At 40.9% G+C, this 26,088-nt stretch overlaps 1 pseudogene; it reads right to left on the reverse strand.

Annotated features, from left to right (window-relative positions):
- Nucleotides 1-23,484: 23,484 nt before the first annotated feature.
- Nucleotides 23,485-24,574, reverse strand: LOC147442809 (uncharacterized; annotated as a pseudogene).
- Between the last annotated feature and the right edge of the window lie 1,514 nt (nt 24,575-26,088).

Here is a 26,088-nt window from a genome sequence, read left to right on the forward strand (position 1 = left end):
ATTTGGTTATCTCAAACAGAGTATATTGACAAGGTTTTGCAACGTTTCAATATGGAGAAGGGAAAGGCACTGAGTGTTCCATTGCCACCATATGTGAAACTTAGCAAACAAGATTGTCCTGTGTCTGAGGAAGAACAGGCTGAAATGGATAAGATTCCATATGCGTCTGCAGTGGGTAGTTTGATGTATGCAATGATTGCTACTCGCCCAGACATTGCATTTGCAGTGAGAGTAGTAAGTCGATACATGTCAAACCCAGGCAAGAAACATTGGGAGGCAGTGAAAGGAATATTGAGATACTTGAAAGCTACAAAGAGTACGCGTATATGCTATGGGAGTCAGGAGCTAAGTGTAAAGGGTTTTACAGACTCAAATTATGCAGGTGACTTAGAAAACCGAAGGTCTACGTCAGGGTATGTCTTTACATTGGCTGGTGGAGCAGTATCATGGCGTTCTAGATTACAAGATTGTGTTACTCAGTCTACTACAGAGACTGAATATGTTGCAGCATCAGAGGCATGCAAAGAATCAATTTGGCTTAATTGACTAGTAATAGATCTGGGAATCAAAGAAGAGATGCCTGTGTTATATTGTGATAGTCAAAGTGCTATACAATTGGTTCGCAATCCAATTTATCACTCAAAGACAAAGCATGTGGATGTGAAGTATCATTTTAGCAGGGAAATGCTCGAGGATAAGCAACTTCAGCTTGTCAAAGTTCACACCACAGAAAATCCTGCTGATCTACTTACAAAAGGACTTCCCTCAGAGAGCTTTGTGCATTTTTGCAAGCAGTTAGGTGTAGGGTAGTACATCACTTCTCTACATCTCTTGTATATTAGCTTGTATAGTAACTTCTCTCACACTTAAAGTACCACATTGGACTTTAAGTGGGAGGTTGTTGGGGTATAAAGCCCAATGTGGTCGCCAAGGTAAGTGGGCAGGCTGCCAGGTATGTACACATATTCTTTTGTAAAAACCTAATAAGAACTCACTATGCTCTACACATTACAGTAGAGCGAGTTCACCATATCGTCGTGCTCTTCTTCTCGCACACTCTCTCTCGCGTCGCACTTCTACTCGTACTCCTTCACAAGCTTCCACCTTCATGGAAAATTTTTCTAATTTTGTAGAGATTTATGAGCATCTAAATTGAATCTCACACACCATTTTGATTAGGGGAAACTCTAATTCACTCCCTCACAAGCTCAGATACAAGATTGCAAAGAGGCGGGACTGCAACACACATAGATTGGGCAACCATGGAAGCTATTCCTCAATAGACAAAAAATGCACGTTTTTTTCAGTGAAAAGCAGCTCTATCTCTCTTCCTCATGGAAACATGAGATGATGTGTCAATTTTTGGGCCATTTTTCCACTTTGGACCAAAACTAGGTCATTTTCAGCTCATTTTATAACCCAAAAATACCTTTTGATGCAAAAAATCCCAAACGGAGTCAAAAAATCCCTAAATTTGTGGGATCACTTGCATAGGCATAGATATGCATCATTTTTTAGCAATATACCATTTTGGGTCACTTTCCATGCAATTCTGTAATGGCGATTGTTAGCTGCTATTTTCGACAGATTTTCCGTACATCAGACTTTATAGGCGAGATGAGTGTGCCACTATGAAAAACTTGGAATATGTACATTGTCAAACCTAATTAAGCATTTTATCGAGTATGAAAGCACACAAAGGTAGGGTCACGATTCCCCAGATAGGTATGTACATGATAGCGACCACAGCAGTTGCTTTAGCATATATCACAATATGTACATTATTGATTTTCTTTCCATGCATTGAGAAGTGCTAAAAGTGAGGTTAATAATTTTATTTCACACTATATATGTGCCACGACATGACATCCACCCCCTCTGAACCTGCACATCCTCCGGCATGTGCCAACATTTTGCTTATGTAGGTTTGATCTTCATTAGATCCACAAATATTTGGATGTCATTTTCATCTTCTGCAAAGTTTGGCAATGTCATTAGGTTCTTCTTCATCATTTTGTTGTGAATCAAAAGGATCATTATCATGTCTCCTCTTGAATATCTTGATTCTTTTGCCTGCTATGGGAACTTTGAGCTCTGTTCCATCGAGCTTCCTCAAGGTATATGTAGCGTTTCCATGCAGATGTTTGACAATATATGGCCCAAAACACCTTTTTGCAAAATTTCTTTTTGTGGTGTGCTGGTTGTCATGGCTACCGTCATACATTAGGACCCAATCGCCCTCTTCAATAGGCTTTGGTGGAAGCCTATGTTTTTTATCAAATCTATCTTTATTCTTTAGTCTTGCATCCTTCAATAGAGCTTTTGCAATCTCTATGTCTTCCTGCCTTCTTTGCAATTGCCTTATGCGCAATGCAAGTAGATTTTCCCTACTTACACCATCTTCCTAAGGTAACATGTTCCAAATAGGAACTACATACTCAATTGGCATGAATGGCTCCTGACCATACATCAATTCAATAGGCATGTAACCTTTCACTGAGCTATGAGTTGTACAATGGGTCCATAAAGAATATGGTAGCAACCTTGGCCATTCACATATTCTATCTTTGCATGCTTTAGCCAAAGCTTTGACGATAGGAGGATGTTCTCTTTCACTTTTTCCATTTCCCTCTGGATTATAAGCACAAGTTAGGGCTAGCTTGATACCAATTCTTTTAAAGAAATCCCTTGCTTCATCTGCATCTAACTCACCTCTATCAGCAGCTATCTTTCCCACACAGCCATAGGGGCAAATTACATTTTCAAGCAAAAATTTACAAACATATTCTATAGTTTTTATCCTCAATGCATGCCCTTTCACTTGATTTGTCAAGTTTTCTTGTGCAACTACCAAGTATCTCATTTGCCAAAGTCTTAAAGACATTGTGACTCAATCAACAACCCATTTATAGCGCATGGCTAATGGGTATGTAGGATGAAATCCATCACAATGACGTACATTGGAATACATTTGGCATGTGACACAAGACTCCACAAAATCTGCTACATCCTTATACATGCCTTTCCACCAATATCTTTCTTTCACTTTGGAAAAAGTAGCCCATACACCTCAATGTCGAGCATATAGGCTTTCATGAAGCTCTTTCATAATTTTGAGATGAGTAGGCTTATCACATACTACTCACAATGGAGTCCCATCTCTTCTTTTAGGATGTTACCAGTAGCCATCCCTCAAGAAGAATCCACATGCTTTCTTTTTTATCCTTTTGAATTCTGCTTCAGTCCAATCATCTTGCTTTTGTAAAGTACTCAGGTAGCAACCTATGAGCAGCCATTCATCCTCGTGAAACTCCTATGAGAAGGACTCAAGTGAAGAAATAATGCATATATCATCACACTTTGCATGAGAGATTGTGTAGAATTTTATGCCCACATCTTCTTACTCATCAATCATACCGTCCTCATCTTCATACCCTGCCCTTGAAAACATATTTTCCATTGAATTATCTTTTCTTGCAATGTGTTTCAATTCTGAGTTTAAAGACTTTATATAAGCAATCCACCTAAGCATATCAATGTTAGGAGTAGATCAACTTGCAATCATCCCTAGAAGTGGTAAGCAACCAGTCTCCATAACTATGGATGCTCCAATGAAGTACTCTTTGTCACACTTTAATGTTGTAACCACTCCCCATAACTCCCTTTTTACCTGTGGATATGCTCTTTGTGGCAAAATCTTAGAACCTTTGCCCAAACCTCAACCCATACCTATGTTTCTCTTCATCATCTGGTCCTATTGCCCATCCGATCCCCGTTGGACTAGTGTCCACTATCACAATCGCCGATCTTCCACACTCATAGTCAATCTTCCTCAAAGTTTGCGAAGACAACAACAATTGCTTCAACTTTCTCATAGCTTTTACATGTACATTATTCCATTGAAACCTTTGATTCTTCCTTAGCAATTGATAAATAGGATTAGCGACATGTGCATAATGTGGAATCCATATGAGATAGAAGACACATGCGCCTAGAAATCTTCTCACCTCCATGATATTTACGCACAATTCTTTCATTCTCTGTATTGCATCCACTTTAGTTGGACAAGGTCGGCGGCCATGAGGATTACCAAAATGTCCCACTATCAATATTTCTTCAACCCCAAACACTGACTTCTGCCTAGATAATGTAAGGTTCACTTCTTCCAACCTTGTTAAAATTCTATCACAATCATTGATGTGGGTTGCCACATATTTACGGTGTCTGGGGATATGTGTTCGCTACGTGAGCCGGGCAGGCGCTGGGCCTCTGGCTGGGAGGTGTGAAAGAAAGAGAACAAGAACAACTGATAACTCTGGCAATCACCGCAATCATCTATTAATTAAATATTACTTTGAGTTCAACTTAGTCCTTAGCCAAGGCGGGATGTTAACAGCACCGTCACTTGGATCAGCTGCTAACTAGGAGTTTAAGCTCCCATTTACAAGATTAATCGGGCCACTAACGACGCCAGACTTAACAAAATATTAAATCAATCTCTAGTCGATGACGGTGATGGTAATTCCTCTGCCGCTTTAAATTGTCTTTGAATTACCTGCTTCAATTGCCCGTGGATTCTGCAATCTTCAATTCAGTTCACTGCCTTGATCATCAATGCTTTGGACTGGCTTAATTGCCATTCTCTAATTATAAATTCCTCTTGCTTCTTTCCTTGCTTTGTTTACAGTGCATGTCTTCTCCTGCTTTCTTCTCTTGCATTGGTTCAAGACCAAGATCGCTTTCTCAAGCTTACTCGATTCGACCAAGCCTTGGCTTGCTCAAGCCTCAACAAGCACTTCTCGACCTTGATTTGCTCTAATCACTTAAATCCTTGCTTCTTGCCTAAGACGATGAGAAAGAGTCTCCTTGGTTGCCTTGGTTGCTAAGCCCTTGCTTAAGCCTAAGAGGATGTATCCCCTTTGTTAGCAAAGGCCGAAAGTGTGAGAGAGAGATATTTGCCCTTGCTCCCTTCCTATTTTTCTCCTTGCACTCGTTATCTCCCCTTTTTGTATTGCCTTATTGCTCTAGCACGGATCCTTCACAAAGCTAGCTCAAGAGAGAGAGAAAAAGAGAGAGAGAGTTCTCTTTGTCCAAGCTCCGAGAGAGAGAGAGAGCTCGTGATCCCTTCCTCTAGCTTGCCGCCTCTCCTCCTCTCCTCATTTTCCTTTCCAACCTCCTTCGTTGATGCCCTACCTCTCTCTTCTTCTCTTCGTTGAGGCTTGCTATCTCCGCATGCAAAAAAAAGGCCTCCTATTATTAGAGTGTGCCCTCCCTTAGCAGTGGGGCGCCTGGCGTCATTGACGTGGCGCAGGAGTCGTGCCAATGACGTGGCAGTGGCCGGACTTGACCTTCACGGAATCACGCAGGAAGAGCTTCGCGAGGGGTCCCTGAGCATCGTTCATCTCTATGGCGGGCTCATCCGAGCCGTCTATGAGCCAGGACGAGCGAAAGCTCTCATGTCCTCGCTGCCACTGCAGCTCAGCTCGCCTCATCATCTCTTCACACTCGTTATTATTGGGGTGCCCCTTTGATCAAATGGGCGGCCCTATTTAATGGCCCTTGGGCTCCTTGGTTGGCTTGGGCGGCTTTGCTTAGTGGCCTAGCTTGGGCGGTCGGCCTTCGAGCTCCACATTAGGCATAGATATTGGCCAAGGCACCACCAAGCTTATCCATTGGCGGCCACGACATTTCAAAAGACGACATTTTTGAGAACTCAACAAGAACTTTCTGTGCCTTCGTAACAACACCACATTTCGCATGCACTTGTCGAACAAAGCACATTGCCAAGCACGACAGCTTCCTTGAGTAGTCCCGCACTCAATGCATTCCAAGAGACCACATTCCGAACACGAAGCTCTTCAAGCACTTTTTGTACTTTATGAGACGTACACCACATTTAACTTACATGTAGACTATCATAGTACTGTTGCTGGCAATATACCATGCTATCAATGCACTGTAGGAGATAACATTTCGGACAAGATTCTCATCGAGCACTTACTTTGTTGCATTTCAAAATCCGATCGAGAGCCAAAATCTCCGGACTGTCATGGATCTGGCCCTCCGTGAACCTTTAACAGCCAATAACTTGGCAATCGGAACTCCGATTGCTGATATGAAAAGACGGACGCGCTCCACAAAGTGAGCACTTCATGCCCGTGAATTCATTCCAATTTTTTCACCTCAGCTGCAATTGCCCAATCCGGTACGGATCTGCAATCAACTTAAACTTCAAAGTGCCATAACTTCTTCATCGTGGCTCCAATCGAAGAGCCGTAAAGACAGGCCGGTAGAGCACTTTAAGCACTACAGTTCTAGATCATAATCTCTCATCTGTGGTCACTGCAAGAATACTCATTTTTGGCATCATTGAGGCATTTGTTGCCCCTTTTAAGCCGCATCTGGCATACATTAATCATTAAGCTTGGCCTGTTATCATGCCCTGATCATTGCTCACTTAATGTGTAGGCTTCAAAGAAGCTTAGCTTGCATTTGTCTGCTTTGTTTCTCTACATGGAAGCGGAGCTGCACGACATCCACCCCCTCTGAACCTGCACAGCCTCCGGTCTGTGCCAACTGCACTTCAATCTGCATCTGCTTTAGGTACCTTAAGCTCTTTTCCATCATCAGACTCTCGTAACTATACACTTACAAAAAAAAAAAAAAGGCTTATACCCTATCGTCAATGTTCTAGCTTAATCATTATGTAGCTGCCCATCAAAAATCTCTGAACTATATCTGCCGTATCTTCAAAGCATTCAATTATGGATAACATGTTTAGTGAACCCTGCCAGACTCAAGTGCTCTAGTTAATGATGCACACGGCTTGACCATTAAGCTCTCCTTAAGGAACCCTGTCAAGCTCAAGTATGCCTTACTCTATCTGCACACGGAATGGCCGTCAAGTCCTTTACTTCAAGTTCTGTTAGCAGAACCAACTCAAAAGATGTGAAGATACTTCATCAATTGTCCAAAGAAGTCAGCTAGAAGCCAGCCATGTAATCTTATTGAATACATAACCAATGCTATTCTGACTTAGCATAATCTAGAAAACAAAACTTTCTACCATGCAACCTGCTACATCAGGTAGCTGATACTCTTCAAATCAGCATCTGGCACTTTAGTAGCCCCCGAGATCAAACGGGAAACCAATCATTTGCCCCACTGTGAGCATTCCTTTATAAAAATTGCACCACCTCCAGGATCATAGGGAATATACAAGAATTTCCAATCATTACAGCATAAACATACATTAACACTAGAATGGTAACAGGACACTTTTATGTCCTTGGACACTTTTATGTCCTTGGACACTTTTGTGTCCTGTTAAGTGACCATTTTGCTTGAATTATTTGAAGAGTATGAAATTGAATTTCTAGGTGCTATATATCCACAAAGTTGCCTTATGAGCTAAAAAAAACTTAGCATTTTTTTATAGTATCAATCTTATCATTAACCTTACTCTTGCACAACATTTTTGAACCTAAATCTGTGTGAAAAAACGGGTCCTATTTTTGGCTTTTTTTCAATTTTTGGCAACTATACCACTCTAAACTTCATTTTTGTGAGGTTTAGATGGCTAGAGGTTAGGCCTTCATAGTTCTCAACATGTTTTGATGCTTATAGGGAGAGCTAAGTGTTAAAATTGAAAGTTATGACCAATTTACAAGAATTGCATAATCCTGTTTTTTTGGCCAAAATTAGCACTTTTATGAATTTTTTGGTGGCTTTCTTGATATCCAAATTCAATTTTGATTGTGTAAGTGTAATGTATAACATAAAGCTAATGTTCCTTGAGTTTTGGGGGACCTAATATGCTATATAGCATAGTATATGATGATGGTTGAGTTTTTTGATTGCTGAAGAATACGATACATTTTAAAGTAGCAAGTATAACTTTCTCAATACTGCTAGTTTCTTAGGCCAATTGTGTGTATTTTGTAGGTAGTGACCATATCTAATCATAGACTACAAACTTGGCTAGATATTGAGTAGTTTCTATGGGTTTCTAGAGGTCATAATGCTAAACCCAGTTTTTTCATGTTTGCTGTATTTAGCACTTTATCATTGCCCCCAAGGTTCCAATTGTAACAAATCCATTATCCTTTTGACATGCTCCATGGCTCCTTTTGAATCTAGAGGCCCAAAGGGAACTAAGAAAACATGTATATAGTATTTGTATTGAGCGTGACTATAGAAACTTTGATGATAGGTCCGCAAAATGGCTTTTTTTTTTGCCCAAAAAATATTAGTGAGGTAAAAGAAACCATATGTTTTGGTCACCAACCCATTGAAGTTAACGGGGCATTTTATCTCATGTCCTACAAAAATCTCCACTCTTATTTATATGCAATCAACCGTAAGAAATTGCTATTTTGGGCAAAATGCAATGGTCCATCAACTTTGCAGGCTTGTAGTGACCATGGGATGAGAAAAATTACAAGTTTCTCATTGTTTCCATATGTAGTAGTTATTGAACTATAAGCTCATGAAAGGATTTTTCAAAATGAGTGGATCTACTATGGTTTTGGAATTTTTTCCCAAAACCCTGAAAGGAAACTTTTATGTCCTGTTAGGTTACCATTCTAGTGTTAACCCACAAATCTTCATGCAAACCTCCTGGATCATATCACATATAAGTGAATTGCCCAGGACCATGCATATATCTATCACCTCTTGGGTCAAAAGCTAGCTCAAAATCCCCTACATCATAGGGGAACATCAGATTCCATATAACATCAGGTAGCATCAGATACTGCCATATCACATGTGCAGCTGGCTCATCCAATTGTCGATCATCAATCACACGTAAAAGCATTGGCAGCTCACCTTCACTCTCACTAGTATTGGAATCCCAATCATGCATATCTGAATACATCAAGTCTCTGGTAAAACTCTCTTCATTAGGCTCAAAAGATGCATCAGAAAACAATTCTCTATCTCGTAGAGGCTCAAAATCAAGTAGTGCATCATCTAACAACTACATAAGTTCATCATCTGCTGAATATTGAACAAACTTGCTCATGCATGATTCTGGATTGATCGGTATACTTAGCGTTTATATTTGAGAACCCTTCCAAAGCTTCTTCCAATAAGCACATAAGATCTAGGTCCACTGCCTCAGAAGGTTCCTTCATCTTGCACATCTCAGGCTGCTGTAAACTAAGATTTCCACATGTGACATGCATACTAAATGCATCTGCAGTAAACTGCTCTTCAAGTCTTTCACCGTCATACAGATATCTTTGCACTTCTATAGCACAAAGTTCCGCATGCACATTGAAAATTTTATCTACTGCCCTGTCTGTATCATCGTCACAATGAAACCAATCATATTCAACATCAAGAGATTTCACTTCACTATGCACCCCCTCTGAATTAGCATCATCAAGTTCATGATCATTCTGCCATAGTGTAAATCGTGTCTCACAAATTATTGATAGAGAAGAAGTTTGCTCCTTCTCTAAATCACCATCATCAAATTCAAGATCAGTCTGCCAGATCGGTAGCTCTAGGTCACAGGAACTTGTCAAAGAAGGAGTTAGCACCCCCTCTGAATCATTTTAATCATGTTCAAGATCAGTTTTCCAAATTGATAGCTGTGCTTCACTAAAACTTGTCAATGAAGGAGTATGCACCCCCTCTGAATCAAGCACATACTCTTGCTTGGCCAAGTCCTCAAAATCTGGTACATCCAAATTCGGTAAATCTGGTATACCAAAATCCATGGTCTTGCTGCTCTCAGCAATAGCCTTGTTTTGACCTATAACATCTGTATTATTAATTAACTCTTTGGAAAAACCTGTACTAGCATCATTAATCACCTCTATGGTAGAATCTGTACCAGAAAAATTTCGCTCTAATTCTGGTTCAGTAGCAAAAGTATCAGTTGTGACTGAATCTCCCTGCATGCCTACTTGAATATGGTTGCACTCATTCACCTGAATATGCCTACTTGAATATGGCTGCACTCATTCACCTGCACAATTTCTTCTTGAGATTCAACCAATTCGTTGTCTTGATCCCATGATTTCTTTTCCTCCTGTACTATAGGTACATGTTCTTTGAAAAATTCACCCTGTGTAATTTGAGGCTGTAGAGACTCACCCTCAAGGACTTCTACTTCATGAAAGGCATCTGCAAATCCCAACTTTGCATACACATCTTTGACTATGTCTTCATCATTAGCCTGTAAGAAGGTAGCATCGTGTACAATAAACTCATCAATCACAGCTTCTAACTTTGATCGTACTTGTCCTCGGATATTTGCGTAGTCCGGTAGACTTGAACTCTATTCTGATAGCATTCATACTACTCATAACGTACTTGCACAATAGCTTCTGTGAAATACTCCCAATCATCGTTGCAAGCTTTGGTAACTTCTTGAATGTTCTCCTTCACATCTGAACTCACTAACTGCTCAAAGATTTGATCATCAATTCTTCTGGTATCCCTTTTACCTTGGTCTCCATCTCATAGCACTCTAGGTAGCCCTCTGGAGCGTATCCATCAAAGAGTCGTTTCTCGTCGTATACTGCATCTAAAGCTGCATCCAAAGCTTCATCCATTTGATTTTTCTTCTTTACAGTCTCTATTTCAAGCAGAGATCCTTGAACCAATTGAAGCATCTTTGCAAAATCTGGAACTGTTGACTTATCATCAAAACCATTCGCAGTTAACTCTGCAATCATCCTCATCATCTGCTCTAAATTCTCCATCTTTATCTCCCACCCTGGCCCGTTTCACGTCGGGTTCACCAAAGATGTCGAGGAATATGTGTTCGCTACGTGAGCCGGGCAGATGCTAGGCCTCTAGCTGTGGGAGGTGTGAAAAAGAGAGAACAAGAACAATTGATAACTCTGGCAATCACCGCAATCATCAATTAATTAAATATTACTTTGAGTTCAACTTAGTCCTTAGCCAGGGCGGGCTGTTAACAGCACCGTCACTTGGATCAACTGCTAACTAGGAGTTTAAGCTCCCATTTACAGGATTAACCGGGCCGTTAACGACACCCGACTTAACAAAATATTAAATCAATCTCTAGTCGATGACGGTGATGGTAATTCCTCTGCCGCTTTAAACTGTCTTTGAATTACCTGCTTCAATTGCCCGTGGATTCTGCAATCTTCAATTCAGTTCACTGCCTTGATCATCAATGCTTTGGACTGGCTTAATTTCCATTCTCTAATTATAAATTCCTCCTGCTTCTTTCCTTGCTTTGTTTACCGTGTATGTCTTCTCCTGCTTTCTTCTCTTGCTTTGGTTCAAGACCAAGATCGCTTTCTCAAGCTTACTCGATTCGACCAAGCCTTGGCTTGCTCAAGCCTCGACAAGCACTTCTCGACCTTGATTTGCTCTAATCACTTCACTCCTTGCTTCTTGCCTAAGCCGATGAGAAAGAGTCTCCTTGGTTGCCTTGGTTGCTAAGCCCTTGCTTAAGCCTAAGAGGATGTATCCCCTTTGTTAGCAAAGGCCGAGAGTGTGAGAGAGAGATCTTTGCCCTTGCTCCCTTCCTATTTTTCTCTTTGCACTCGTTATCTCCCCTTTTTGTATTGCCTTATTGCTCTAGCACGGATCCTTCACAAAGCTAGCTCGAGAGAGAGAGAGTTCTCTTTGTCCAAGCTCCGAGAGAGAGAGAGCTCGTGATCCCTTCCTCTAGCTTGCCGCCTCTCCTCCTCTCCTCATTTTCCTTTCCAACCTCCTTCATTGATGCCCTACCTCTCTCTTCTTCTCTTCGTTGATGCTTGCTATCTCCGCATGCAAAAAAAAGGCCTCCTATTATTAGCGTGTGCCCTCCCTTAGCAATGGGGTGCCCGACGTCATTGACGTGGCACGGGAGTTGTGCCAATGACGTGGCAGTGGCCGGAGTTGACCTTCACGGAATCGCGCAGGAAGAGATCCAAAAATGAGCACGAGGGGTCCCTGAGCATAGTTTGTCTCTGTGGCGGGCTCATCCGAGCTGTCTACGAGCCAGCGTAAGCGAAAGCTGTCATGTACTCGCTACCATTGCAGCTCAACTTGCCTCCCATCATCTCTTCACAATCGTTATTATTGGGGTGCCCCTTTGATAAAATGGGTGGCCCTGTTTAATGGACCTTGGGCTCCTTGGTTGGCTTGGGTGGCTTTGCTTAGTGGCCTATCTTGGGCGGTCGGCCTTCGAGCTCCACATTAGGCATACATATCGGCCAAGGCACCACCAAGCTTATCCATTGGGCGGCCACTACATTTCAAAAGACGACATTTTTGAGAACTCAACAAGAACTTTTTGTGCCTTCGTAACAACACCACATTTTGCATGCACTTGTCGAACAAAACACATTGCCAAGCACACAGCTTCCTTGAGTAGTCCCGCAGTCAATGCATTCCAAGAGACCACATTCCAAACACGAATCTCTTCAAGCACTTTTTGTACTTTATGAGACATACACCACATTTGACTTACATGTAGACTATCATAGTACTGCTGCTGGCAATATACCCTGCTATCAATGCACTGTAGGAGATAACATTTCGGACAAGATTCTCGTCGAGCACTTACTTTGTTGCATTTCAAAATCCGATCGAGAGCCAAAATCTCCGGACTGTCACGGATCCGACCCCCAGTGAACCTTTAACGGCCAATCACTTGGCAACCAGAACTTCGATTGCTGATCTGAAAAGACCGACATGCTCCACAAAGTGAGCACTTTAGGCCCGTGCATTCATTCCATTTTTGTCAACTCAGATGCAGTTGCCCAATCCGGTACGGATCTGCAATCGACTTAAACTTCAAAGTGCCATAACTTCTTCATCGTGGCTCCAATCGACGAGCCGTAAAGACAGGCTGGTAGAGCACGTCAAGCACTACAGTTCTAGATCATAATCTCTCATCTGTGGTCACTACAAGAATACTCATTTTTGGCATCATTGAGGCATCTGTTGGCCCTTTTAAGCCGCATCTGGCATACATTAATCATTAAGCTTGGCCTGTTATCAAGCCCTGATCACTGCTCACTTAATGTGTAGGCTTCAAAGAAGCTTATCTTGCATTTGTTTGCTCTATTTCTCTACATGGCAACGGAGCTGCACGACAACGGCACCCCCTCGAATCTAGGGCCTCATTGTTTTTAGCTAAGTCGCATCCTTTGTTTGGCACATCATCAAGAAAGGGCATTGTAATTTGAGGTATGAAGTCACATGTTCATACCATTCATCATGTGTGCAACCAAGTTGGTTGCTCCCTGCGGCAGTAAGGTGCACATCCTTAGCAAACCCAAGGGTGTTCTCATGGTAGTCAAGTCCCTGCTTTCCATTGCTAGTTGGAACTGATCATACCCTGAGTACAAATCCCCCATAGAATAAATTGCCCTTCCTGCAAATGCCTCTGCAAACTCATCTACAGTTGGCCATGTACCCATATTCCTGATTGTGACTTTGTTGATAGGTTGCATGTCTTGAATGAAGTGTAGAGCTCCATTTTTCTTTGGTACAACGAACCATCTGCTTGAGTAGGGGGCACATGAAGGCTCCAAAATCCCCATTTTTATCTTTTCATTGAGTAAGTCTACAAGATTTGGCAAGAGATCTTTTGTTATTGGAATTGGTCGTAGATTCCAAGGCACATGAGGTATAGTGAATATTACCATTGGTTTGACTGTAGAAGGACCCACACACACTATCTCATGCAGCTCAAATGCAGAATATTTTCTATGTTTAGAGAGTGTCTGTTCAAAGAACTTTCTTTCAACCTCTGCCAAGGAGCCATTGCTTCCAACTTTTAACATCTTCAATGACTCTTGCATAAACTTGTGCCCGATTCTTTTTGGATCTTGGACTAGGTTGCAAAGAAGCTTGATCCATCTTTTCCTTGCAATTTGTAGGCATATGCAATGCCATCGCTTTCACCTTCTTTGCTACAATCTTGTACTTTGTCTTCACTTGCACTTCTAGATCTTTTTGCGCATTGAAGCACTCCTCATCTTTGAAAGACTCAATGATTCTATACATGTCCATAGAAGCTACTTTTACCAGGTCATTTCTATGTTGACAACTGGAATCTGCTATAGCATTGAGATTACCCATAGTATCTACAAAAGAAACCTCTTCAAAAACACATGAAATGTACTCATCTTCATCTAGAAAATCATGGTTTTTCTATTTTCTTTGTACACTATTTACATATTGTTTTTGTCCTTTCTTTAAATCTCCAAGCATTGTAAAAGATATTGATCCATCCTTTGCTACTAGGGCACATGTAGAAAAAGATTTGTCTCCCTTTGGATCATGCAAGACCTTTTTCTTCCTGTACCACTGCACTCCCACTTTACAATGGTACTCGGACAAAACTCCTCATCTCCCTTTAATCTCAAAACTCCTTGATTGGTTTTGGTAGAGAGTGGTCCCTTAAGCTGTCACAATTTCTCTCATGGTCAATACAAATTGTCAAAACTTGAACATCTCGTTTTCCATCTTTGCTTTTGACCTTGGCATAGGCAAATCCATCATCCAATACTTTTGTTTCCATTCGCACTGCAGTGATGTATGGTTGTCCAAGGATTAGAGGATAGCTTGACATCTCTTGAACAAAGAAATTTTGCTCACCTTTCACATCCCCTATGGTTACATTAACATTTGGACAAGTACCATAGAGATCCCCAGATGAGTTTTTTGCAACCCAAATCATCCACCCATGGTCAGTATCAATGGGCCACTTTACTTTCATATAAAGACTCTTGGACATGAGGTTAATCTCCTAACCATGGTCTATCAAGGCCACATAAGGCTCGTCAAGATCTCCCACCTTAACTAAGGTTTCTGTTGTAGCCCTTGCCCAATGGTTTCTAGAATAGTGGCTTCCTCTTCATCTTCATCTTCATCTTCATCTTCAAATTTAACAATGCCTATTTCTGCCATCCAAAGACTGGTAGCAGCTTACGACATTGTCATCTTCATCTCTTTGTTGTACTTGTATCACATGTGTCTTTGAAGAACTCTCTTCAGCCTCTAATTGGACAGACTCCGGTAAAGCTTGTCACTTTCTTCTTATGATATCAATGATTTCCTTGTGGAACTCTTTTTTTGCAATGCCAAGGACTTCTCCCAATGTAAAGTGCACCTTGCTATTTAAGATCCTTTCCTGTAAAAAATTATTTATATTTGTGGCAGCTTCAATATCTGATTGAAGCTTATATGATGGGATTTTTCATTTTCTCTTTTCTTTATCTTGATTTTACTTTGGTGCAACATCTCTCATTGATACTTCTTGTGATGGAGGTTCCCTTGCCATGGGCTCTTGTGAGGGACCCAGATCCTTTCTTCCTCCACCTCTAGTAGACCTCTTTGAGGGACCTCTATCCCCATTTTCTCTCCTGCGTTTTTCTTCGAAAACAAGTGCCTTGTTGCCTCGACACTTTGCAATGTAGGCATGCACTGACAAGGCATCTCTACAGGTTCATTCCAATGAGTCTCAAGACGGATACAATCTCCAGCTTAATGTAATATTTATTTAGTCAACTTTCCCTTCATAGCTAAGTCCATCGCAGATGGCCATACATCTTCCCCATCCTCACTCACATCTTCAATAAATTTTGATCCTTCGAGAATAACTTAACTAGCCTTTAAGCCAAATGCTGCTGCTTTAACGATTGAGATAGCATGACTAGTTGCCATGTCTTCCATCCCTCCTTTGCCAAAGTTGGTCGCCAAGGGATTCCTTGTTTCACTAAGATGTATCTTTCCCTCTTTGAAGAAGACAAGATCTTTACCCAAGACATCTTTGAGGCTTTCACGGTCCCTTCTTGGATGGTCTGGGCTATCAAACCATATGCACCTATTTACAAACCCCTTCTATTTTGAGGTCTTTGACTTGATGACTTTGCAGATGTTTGCCCCTTTTCTTCAAGCCTTGTTAGCTTTAATTTCATCTCGTATATGCCCTTCACAGGTTCTTCAAGCATAGATCCATCATTCTTAGAAGCTACAATAGCAGTTTTTGGCTGCTTCTCAGTAATAGTAGGAACTAGAGCACCATTGTTCACCACCATCTTGTCTCTTTTGCGATGTCTTTTTTCGAATAGAGAGACTGCATCTTGTATATCATTCCACCTCGTTTTCAAACCTTGCTTTGTATCTTTGTCTTCTAAGATAATCTCTCAATTGTCTTCAATTTCTTTGCCTCGTTGCTTGTAGAAAAAGTTCTACCTTCTCAATATCCAAGGAAGGCTTGTTTAGTTTGTGATAATTGAGCATAGCGTCGCTCAAACTCTTCAAGAGAAGCTTTGTAGCAAAAATCCCTTCTTTAGGTTTTGCAACCCAATCTAAGAAAGTTCTTTTGGTCACCCTGTCAGAGTCCTCCATAAAGTAGTCTTATTTTAGAGCAAGCTTGAATTCCTCCCAATTTCTTTCATGAGCATTTTGGATTGCCCTAATACGGTCTTTGATCTTTGGGACACAAACTAACTCAAAACTTCGGACCATGTTTGCCTTGCACACTCGATTCAACTCCATTTCCTTCATATAATCTTGTAAATACTTTGTGATATCTTTGCCATCAAACTGGTCAATTCTCTTCACAATAGATTGTAGTGCTTTGGTGGTTGAAATCTGCCTTCTTTCCATTGCCTGTTGTTGTATATACATGGCAAATGCTTGAAACATCTGCATGACTGTAGGATCAAAGTGCATCCCACGTGTCTCTAGACTTTCATCCATGGCTAACAAAGTGTGTAGATCAATCCATAAACTCCCACCCCAGTAGCTTCATGTCGGGTTCACCAGAAATGTCGGAATGTGTGTGGTTTACCTGGGAAGGTGCGGAACCTATGGCTGTGAGAGTTCGTGATGAGAGTCACAAACACTTTATGAAAAAGCGTTTATGGAGAATCACCAACCCTCTTCCTAAAGATGGTTCAAATTCTAGGAGCGTTTGTGACAAGACAGTCACAAATCCTCTCCCATATTGTGCTTGAAAATTGCTTGTTTTCGTAGTTGAGATTATGATGAGAGGATCACCAAATCACATTCAATTTCACTTAAAAAGACCATTTAAAAACACTAAAGCTTCAGTCATGAAACCTCAATTCTCATACAAGCACAAATCTCAATCAAAACCCAAACCTCTTTCATGGTATCATGTAGCCTCGCCCCCAATTACTTAGTCGTAGCATCAAACAGTTGAAAGAAATGCACGAGCTTCCACCTTCATGGCGATGATTTTCTGATTTTACAGAGATTTATGAGCTTCTAAATTGAAGAACACACACCATTTTGATAAGGGGAAACCCTAATTTACTCCCTCACAAGCTCATATACAAATTGCAAAGACGTGGTACTGCAGCACACATAGATTGGGCAACCATGGAAGCTATTCAACAGTAGACAAAAATTGCAGGTTTTTCCCAGTAAAAAGCAGCCCTCTTTCTTTTACCCAAGGAAATATGATCTGATGTGTTAATCTTTGGGCCTCTTTGCCACTTTGGACCAACACTAGGTCATTTTCAGCTCATTTTTGACCCAAAAAATACCATTTCTAATGCGAAAAATCACAAACGGAGTCAAAAAAATCCTAAATTTATGGATCACTTGAATAAGCATAAAAATCATAAATATGCATCATTTTTCATCAATATATCATTTTGGGTTACTTTTTGTGCGATTCCGCAACGGCGTCTGTTAGTTGCTATTTTCGGCAGTTTTTGCTCGCATTAGACTTTATAGGCAAGATGAGTGTGCCACCATGAAACACTTGGAATATGTACATTGTGAAACCAAATTAATCATTTTATCAAGTAGGAAAGCACGTAAAGGCGCCACATCCAGGGCCACGATTCCCAGGCGGATAGGTATCTACATGATAGCGATCGCAGTAGTCTCTTTATCATATATCACAATATGTACATTACTGCTTTTCTTTCCATGCATTGAGAAGTGTTAAAAGTTATGTGAATGTCTTTATTTCACACTATATATGTTCCACGGCATGACACCGTGCAACAAACAATTCATCAGGGGAGGTGTACGGAGCTTGTCCAAATGTAAGGGTGACTATAGGAGATGTAAAAGATGACAAAAGTTTCTTTTTCCAGAATATGTCTACATACCCTCTTATCCTTGGGCATCCATATATCACTTCTACCGGTATGGAAACCAAGGTGATGGACAATGGGTCAACTTATCCTAGAATAAGAAGCCAGGATGGGAAGCGTGCAATCTAGTTCCTTACTATTTGTGCGGACTATGAAAGGAACCGTGAAAGTATTAGAGATCAACCCTTTCCAAATAAAAATAAAGAGTTCAAGGACTACATGGATATGAGGGGTTTTGACCATGTACCACTGTACAGCGGGATTGCAGTGGTGTATATGCAAAGGAAATGTTTTCTACAGTTTTGTAGGATAAACAGACTATGGAGCTATTGCTTTTATAAAGTGTGAGGACTCAAAGTGGGGTGAAATACAACATGTAAATAGTGTACAAAGAGGTTTGAAGATGAATGGTTTGCTAAAAGATGATGAATGCATTGCCGGTGCCTTTGATGAGTGTTTATTTGTGCATACCATGCAAGACTTGAAGTCTTTAGTGGATTGCAATTTGTGCATAGGAAATGAGGTTGTGAAGGTATGCTCAATAGAAATGTACAAAGTCACTAAGGATTTAAAAAATGTTCAAGGTGTTGATGTACGAGTGGAGAACAACTCCAAGTATGTGGCAAAGAAAGTGAAACCAATGGAATTACCTCTACCAAAGGATTGCACAGATACAATGGAGAAAACTACTTTCCACCCTAGTCTTTGCGACCCGATCAAGATTGGGCATAAGTTTACACAAAATGCTTTGAAGGAGTTAAATATTGTTTGCGAGGATAGTTTGATAGAGGTTGAAAGAATATGATTTCAAGAAATTCTTGCCAAACATGGAAAGGCTTTTTCATTTGAGCCACATGAGATAGGGTGTGTTGATCCTTCCAGTGTTGTTCCTATGGTGAACTTCAATATCCCTCATGTACCTTGGAACATGTAAACTATTCCAATTCCAAAGGTTCATTTGCCAAAACTCAGTGAGTTCCTTAATGAAAAGATCAAGATGGGTATTTTGGAGTCTTCGTGTGCTCCATATTCAAATAGGTGGTTCACAGTTCCAAAGAAATTGGGTATTTATGCTTTATTCAGGATATGCAACTTGTGAACAGGGTTACAATTAGAAATGTGGGTATAGAACCAGTTGTAGATGAGTTTGCAGAGGCATTTTTAGGAAGGGCAATATATTCTATGGGGGATTTGTACTCAGGGTATGATCAATTTCAACTAGCAATAGAGAACAGGGACCTGACTACCATGAGGACACCTTTGGGTTTGGTAAGGATGCAGACCTTACCTCAGGGAGAAACTAATTCCGTTGCACATATGATGAATGGTATGAACAAAGTCCTACGTGATTTCATACCTCAAAGTACAATGCCCTGTCTTAACGATGTGCCAATCAAAGGATGTGATGTAAATGATATAGATGTGGCTTTGGACTCGAGGGGGTGCCTCTATGTTGGAAATCATATCAATGACTCTGATAAGATCTTGTCAAGGTTGGAAAAAGTGAATCTTACCTTGTCTAGAAAAAAGTCAATGTTTGGTGTGAATGAAGTTCTTATTGTGGGACATATGTGTGGGCCATATGATAGAAGGCCTTGTCCGAAAAAGATTGACGTGATTCAAACTTCAAAGAATGAAAGAGACATGTATTAATGTGACTAAGGTTCAAAGATTCTTGGGTGCATGAGTGTTTTATGGTATCTAGATTCCACATTATGCGTATGTAGCAGAACCTTTGTATCAGCTTTTGAGAAAGAACCAAAAAGTTCAACGAGAAGAAATGCATACCCATTCCATGAGAAAATTAAAGAGGTTATTGGTTATGTCTCCAACTTTGAGAAAAACTATGAATGTGAAAGATATGTAATAGTGACAGTGGATACTAGCCCCACAGGAATTAGATGGGTGATTGGGCAGGATAATGATGATGTCAAGCGATATGTGGTGAGATTTGGAGCAAAGGTCCTAAGTGCTTGTCAACGCAACTATCCACAAGTAAAAAGAGAGTTACGGGGATTAGTCACAGCATTGAAATGTGACAAAGAGCATTTGATAAGAGAAAATGTAATAGTGGAGACCAGTGTTTACGAAAACTATTTTAGGAACCAATCGAAAAAAGGAGAGCTTTGAAAATCTACCGTTTTTTATCGATTTTTACATTGAAATCCTCAAAGTTTAGCCGGTTTCCTTCAAGGCGGCCCTCAATTCTAACCAAGAATTCTCAATTTTTGTCCTTTAAAAATACACTAAAAACCGATTTTCGGTGAACAATGGTGGAGATTAATTGTCTACCCCTTCTTGGAATGATCACAAGCTGCTCAACTCTCAATGTTGAGATGGATTGCCTACATAAAATCATCAAATCTAGAATTTAAGCATATTGCAGGGAAATATAATCCAGTTGTTGCAGATATGCTTTCAAGAGCAAGGTATGAAAATAAAGAAGACATGGTTGTCGAGGGCGATGATGTAGGCACAAGGTTTTATAGTATCTCTCATGCCAAGGGTGATCATGTTTGCTTGTCAAATGTACTTGAGTCATTTACAGAGGACCTACATCAAGGTGATTGGTTGCTCATTGGACGCTATCTGAGCACTTTGACAAGGCAAGAAAGGTGGAATGATCAATAGTTCAAAATAATACGAAGAAAGGTCTATGGATACTTTTTGAAAGATGGGTACTTATGGAAGCACCAAAATGAAGAAATGGAATTTTATTGAGAGTCGTGAATAATAAGGACATTTAAAATGAGCTTATGAACTGGTTTCACGAGAGTCTTTATGCTAAAAGTAGAGGTGTATGGGCCACCTTTACTAAAATGAAAGAAAGGTATTGGTGGAAAGGTATGTATAAAGATGTATCTCATTTTATGGAGTCTTATGAAACCTGTCAAATGTATTCAAATGTGCACCATCGCAATGGGTTGCACCCTACTTACCATTGGCCATGCATTATAAGTGGGTAGTAGATCTAGTTACAATGCCATTGGGCTTATGGAAAATGAGATACATAATGCTTGCACAAGAAGGCTTAACCAACCAAGTTGAAGGTCGTGCTCTGAGAAAAAAAAACCACTGAAGGGATATGTAAGTTCCTCCTAGATGATGTAATTAGCCGTTATGACCGTGTTGGAAAGCTTTGGCTAAGGCTTGCAAAGGTAAAATGGGAGAGTGGCCTAGGTTACTGCCTTATGCTTTATGGGATGATTGTACAACTCATAGCTCAGTTTTACTGGTTATATGCCTTTTGAGTTGATGTATAGTCAGAAACCTATAATGCCGATTGAGGATGTAATTCCCACATGGAATGTATTGCCTTGAGAGGATGGAATGAGTTCAAAAGACCTTATTGCTTTGTGCATACAACAGTTAGAGAGAAGACCTCAAAATATTGAGATTGCAATAGTACGATTGAAAGGGACAAGGTTAAAGAATAAGGACCAATTTGATAAGAGACACACTCAGACCTAGAGTTATTGAGGAAGGTGATTGTGTGTTGGTGTTTGGAAGTAGTCTTGACAACCACAATTTAACAATAAGAAATCTTTCAAAGAGATGGTTTGGTCCTTATGTGGTTGGACATGTACATGGGAATGCGACTTACACCTTGCATGAGATGGATGGATTAGAAATGAAGATTCCCATCGCAGGGAAAAGAATCAAGTTGTTCAAAAGAAGAGGTAATACAAATCCTTTGATTCATAGGAAAGTCAAAATGAAGGCTCTAATGAAAATGCTATGGGTGAGGATGAAGAAAGAGAGGACAATGCATTAGATTTTGTTGGAAGTGATGATGAAATTGACATGTATGTTGACTTAAATCAAGACTAAACCTGTTGCAAAAAGATGTGTGGCACATGTCGGAGGATGTACAGGTTTAGAGGGAGTGGATATCATGTTGTGGTATGTGTGTAATGTAAAACTAAAAATATCCACCTCAATCTTAATGATTCTGATGTGTGGGACCAAATGCTACAATATACATAGTGTGATATATGCAAAAGAAGATACATGTGCATACCTTGCCGAACAGGCAAGGCCCGGGACGTGGCACCGTTGCATGTTTTACCACATTAAAGCATGCTTAATTTTCTTTTGAAATGTACAAATTTCAAGTTTTTTGAAGTGGCACGCTCCTTTTGCCTAGAAAGTTCAATGTGGACGATCTCGGTGGCCAAACATAGTAGGTTTCATACGTGGGCATAAAGGACGTGTCCAAAGTGCTTGCCAAGTGGAAAAATGGTATTTTTTCATAAATTAAGGGATTTCCCTCAGCTGACTAAAAAGGGTCATAAAGTGGTATTAATGTTACACTCAATTGTGCCTTTGGTGTGATATTATCTCATAAACTAAAGGAGAATGAGTTTTGTAGTAGCTTGTAATAAGAGAGATGGTTTTGAAGGGATTTCACTTGCTTTTGATACTTTGCTCAAAATTCTGGGGGTGGTTATGGAGCGAGCTCAATGGAGTGAGATTCCCCCCCCCCCCCCCCCCCCCCCCCCCCCAATCACCTCTACCTCCCATTGCCGCCCCTTACCGCCCATGACAACCAACACCCTAGTCCACCACCGGTGGTTGGTGGTGTTGGCTCACAACCACCATCTGCCACTCCTCCTCCTACCACCACCGCCCATTGCCGCCGGTTCTCCTCCCACTCTTCCTTCTAGTGGGCTACTCAATGACCTCCTCTCTCTTTCTCTCTCTCTCTCTCTCTCTCTCTCTCTCTCTCTCTCTCTCTCTCTCTCTCTCTCTCTCTCTCCTTCTCTCTTGCCCTTTCTCCCTCCCTCCCTCTCTCTTTCTCTCTCGCTACTCAAGGACCTCCCCCCCCCCCCCTCTCTCCTCTCTCTCTCTCTCTCTCTCTCTCTCTCTCTCTCTCTCTCTCTCTCTCTCTCTCTCTCTCTCTCTCTCTCTCTCTCTCTCTCTCTCGCCCTCTCTCCCTCCCTCCCTCCCTCTTTCTCTCTCGCTACTCAAGGACCCTCTCTCTCTCTCTATCAATCTGTCTCTCTCTTTATTTTCTTGATTTTGTCTCTCTTTCTCTCTCACTTGTGTATCTCTACCCCCCCCCCCTCTCTCTCATCACAGATTCACTAATTGCATATCAAAGGACAACAATGATAGAATTCACTTTGTTGAAAACTCAAAACAAATATCATTGTTTGCACAACTCAAGGTAAATGTGATAGCACAACAAATGCTACATTATTACAACAGTCTTTTTGCACTTAGTAAAGTTTTGAGCTCGTTATCAACCAGACTAGACTGATGAATGAACATGTTGTTGTTTATGTCCATTCCAAACACTCTCAAGTAGATATAATACAAGTGTTTGCAAGCCACATAGGTCATTCCTCCCCCTGACCTCCTTTGGAAGTCTCTGCAAGTACAACTAGGATTCGTAGCTACTGTGACTCGATATTTCTCACCACGTAATTTTTGAGTTTGGTGTTACTGCAATGAAGACTTCATGATTACCGATCTTTACCATTTCCACTTGTTCGATGACCATTTCTAGTCCTAAAGCACTGTCGATCCTTTTTGATGCCTCTTCAAAAACACGTGTCCTATACCTGCCCGCACGTCTTTGCCCTTGCACTTCCTTAGTTTCGATTGCGATATGAAACCCCGCTAGCTGCAAAGACTTTACTTCTAGCAGTGTTAAGTTCGTGCCCTGTGCCACTCGCCACTCAAGCGGAGGTCTTGGAGGCCGCATCACAATATATGGACATACATCCCACACATGTTTGACATCATCACTACAAAACCATACCCATGTCTCATTGTTACGCCCCTCCCAGTTGCGTCACAATATATGGAAATAGCTGCATCACAATATATGGACATAGCCGCATCACAATATATGGACATAGCTGCAAAGACTTTAGTTCTAGCGCTGTTAAGTTCGTGCCCTATGCCATTGGCCACTGAAGTGGAGGTCTTGGAGGTCGCATCACAATATATGGACATACATCCCACACATGTTTGACATCATCACTACAAAACCATACCCATGTCTCATTGTTACGCCCCTCCCAGTTGCGTTTTCCCCAAAACCTTGGTGCCACTGTTCCCTCTTTGCATAAATTCACCTTTTTCTTGCACTTTCCTCCTTTGATTTTTCCTTGGCAAGTGAACTTAGACCCCGGTTTGCACCTGCGGATTGCCCACATGGTGTCATTTATGTCAACCTCGATGGCCCTAATTTTCACCCCGTCATTCTCCTCGTCCATAGAGTGATCTTGGATTACCTGTGATGCATCTCCAAATGACAACTTTCGAGCCTTTCTTTGTCGAGCAACATTTTGAGTGACATACTCTGGCCTATGTGAACTATTTGCCTCCTCGCCTATAACATTGCCGAATCTCTTGTGTCGCCTTGTCATTGTAACCCGGTCTCCAAAAAACTCCGGCACCTTTGGAAGATCAATTCCTCCAATTGCATCGTTCACAACACGGCTACTCTGTGATGGAGTAGGTGTGTGAAATTGTCGTGAAGCTGCCCTGTCTCTCATCTTGCTTATGCTTGGTCAGCTTCCTATATACTTACCCTCTGTATATGCCATTCTTTTGGATTGTTGACGAAGAGTGTTCCCAATATCCGAAACTGTTGCATCGTACAAAGAAATTTTAGGCTTGTAACCTTCACCTGCTAGCCATGAAGTGTGACGTGACTTTGAGAGATTTGTTCAAGGGACGACCTCGATGCAATAGTCATCTAAAGCCTACAAAAAAAGAAATTAATATATTTCATTGATATCATGAAGGGTCTAATTAAATGGACATCCTACAACCTATTCTATAATAAATTTGAAAACTTACACTGTGGTGTGGATCCCTAGACTTTGTTCCCAATGGAAAAGGCATGATCTCTCCCTACCTTTCATCACCATATCCGGACCTCCATTGAAAATTGTGCGCACCGCATTCCAGTTTGCTTGGGCTTCATCTGCCATAAAGCCAGCAAAATCTCGTGGGGGCACCCCATTGCGCTCTAGCACGTTGATCATTTGTTGCCAAAATATCATCTATGCTGTAGTGTCCTCTTCTTTCATCTCACATATGGAAATTGTCATTAATTCTTGGACACTGAACATCAATATGTGTTTAGTACTCTAGAATTTGTTCTAGAATAGGTTGTAGGATGTATTGAACATAAAATTAAATTAATTAAATTAAAACTTGCCTTGGATCGTAAACATGTGCGGCCATGGTTGTCCATCCTTCTACCCGTCGAACATGATCAAAGCAAACCCACGCTCTTTTTAGATCTCCATTTCCATTTCTTCGCATTCTATTGACACGATCTATGCCTGAGCCAGGACCTGTTTTGTTGACATCTTGAATACAAAACATCTATCCTCCTCTCTATTAGATTGACTTAGAAAAAGCATTCCGTGGATAAACACAAATGTCAAGCGTCTCTTTAAGTCAATTATCAATGACTCCTCTCCACTAGCACTCGACTCCCCACGAAATTTATGCACCCAATTCTTAATTCTGCGGAGAAGATCATGAAAGTTTAGAAATATATAAGACTTTAAGTTTATAAAGTATATTAAAATGCATTTCCCATACCTTTGGATTTTAACAAGAGGAAATATTTCTTGAAGTAGAACTGACTACTCTACTTGTCCAAGCGACGTGCATTCACCTGATGAAGGTTGAAGGGCATATTGGGAAATAAGCTTAACCACCTCCATCTGGATTTTTCTCGGCCCAGCTTGGATGCCAAGCGAATCAACAACCTCAGCCACCAAAGACTTCACCCTTGCAATGGTACTTTTGGATGACCCTAGTTTGACATCATGGTCATGAAAGCCTTGGTGCACCATGGCTCGAGAATAGCATTTGTCGGTTGGCATTATGTAGTAAACTTGGCAGTCGCAGGTTTTTCGAATAGCAGGCACATGTTGACAATAGAAGCACTTCAAGGTTCCATACTTTTGCAAGTCACCATTTAGCATTGGTCTCTCAATTAGTTTACCTGTTATTCCATGCTTACAATTGTGATTTTGACACTCTTCCC

This window comes from Adiantum capillus-veneris, chromosome 14 (genome assembly GCF_014529385.1).
Source record: "Adiantum capillus-veneris isolate H3 chromosome 14, ASM1452938v2, whole genome shotgun sequence".
Lineage (NCBI taxonomy): Eukaryota > Viridiplantae > Streptophyta > Polypodiopsida > Polypodiales > Pteridaceae > Adiantum > Adiantum capillus-veneris.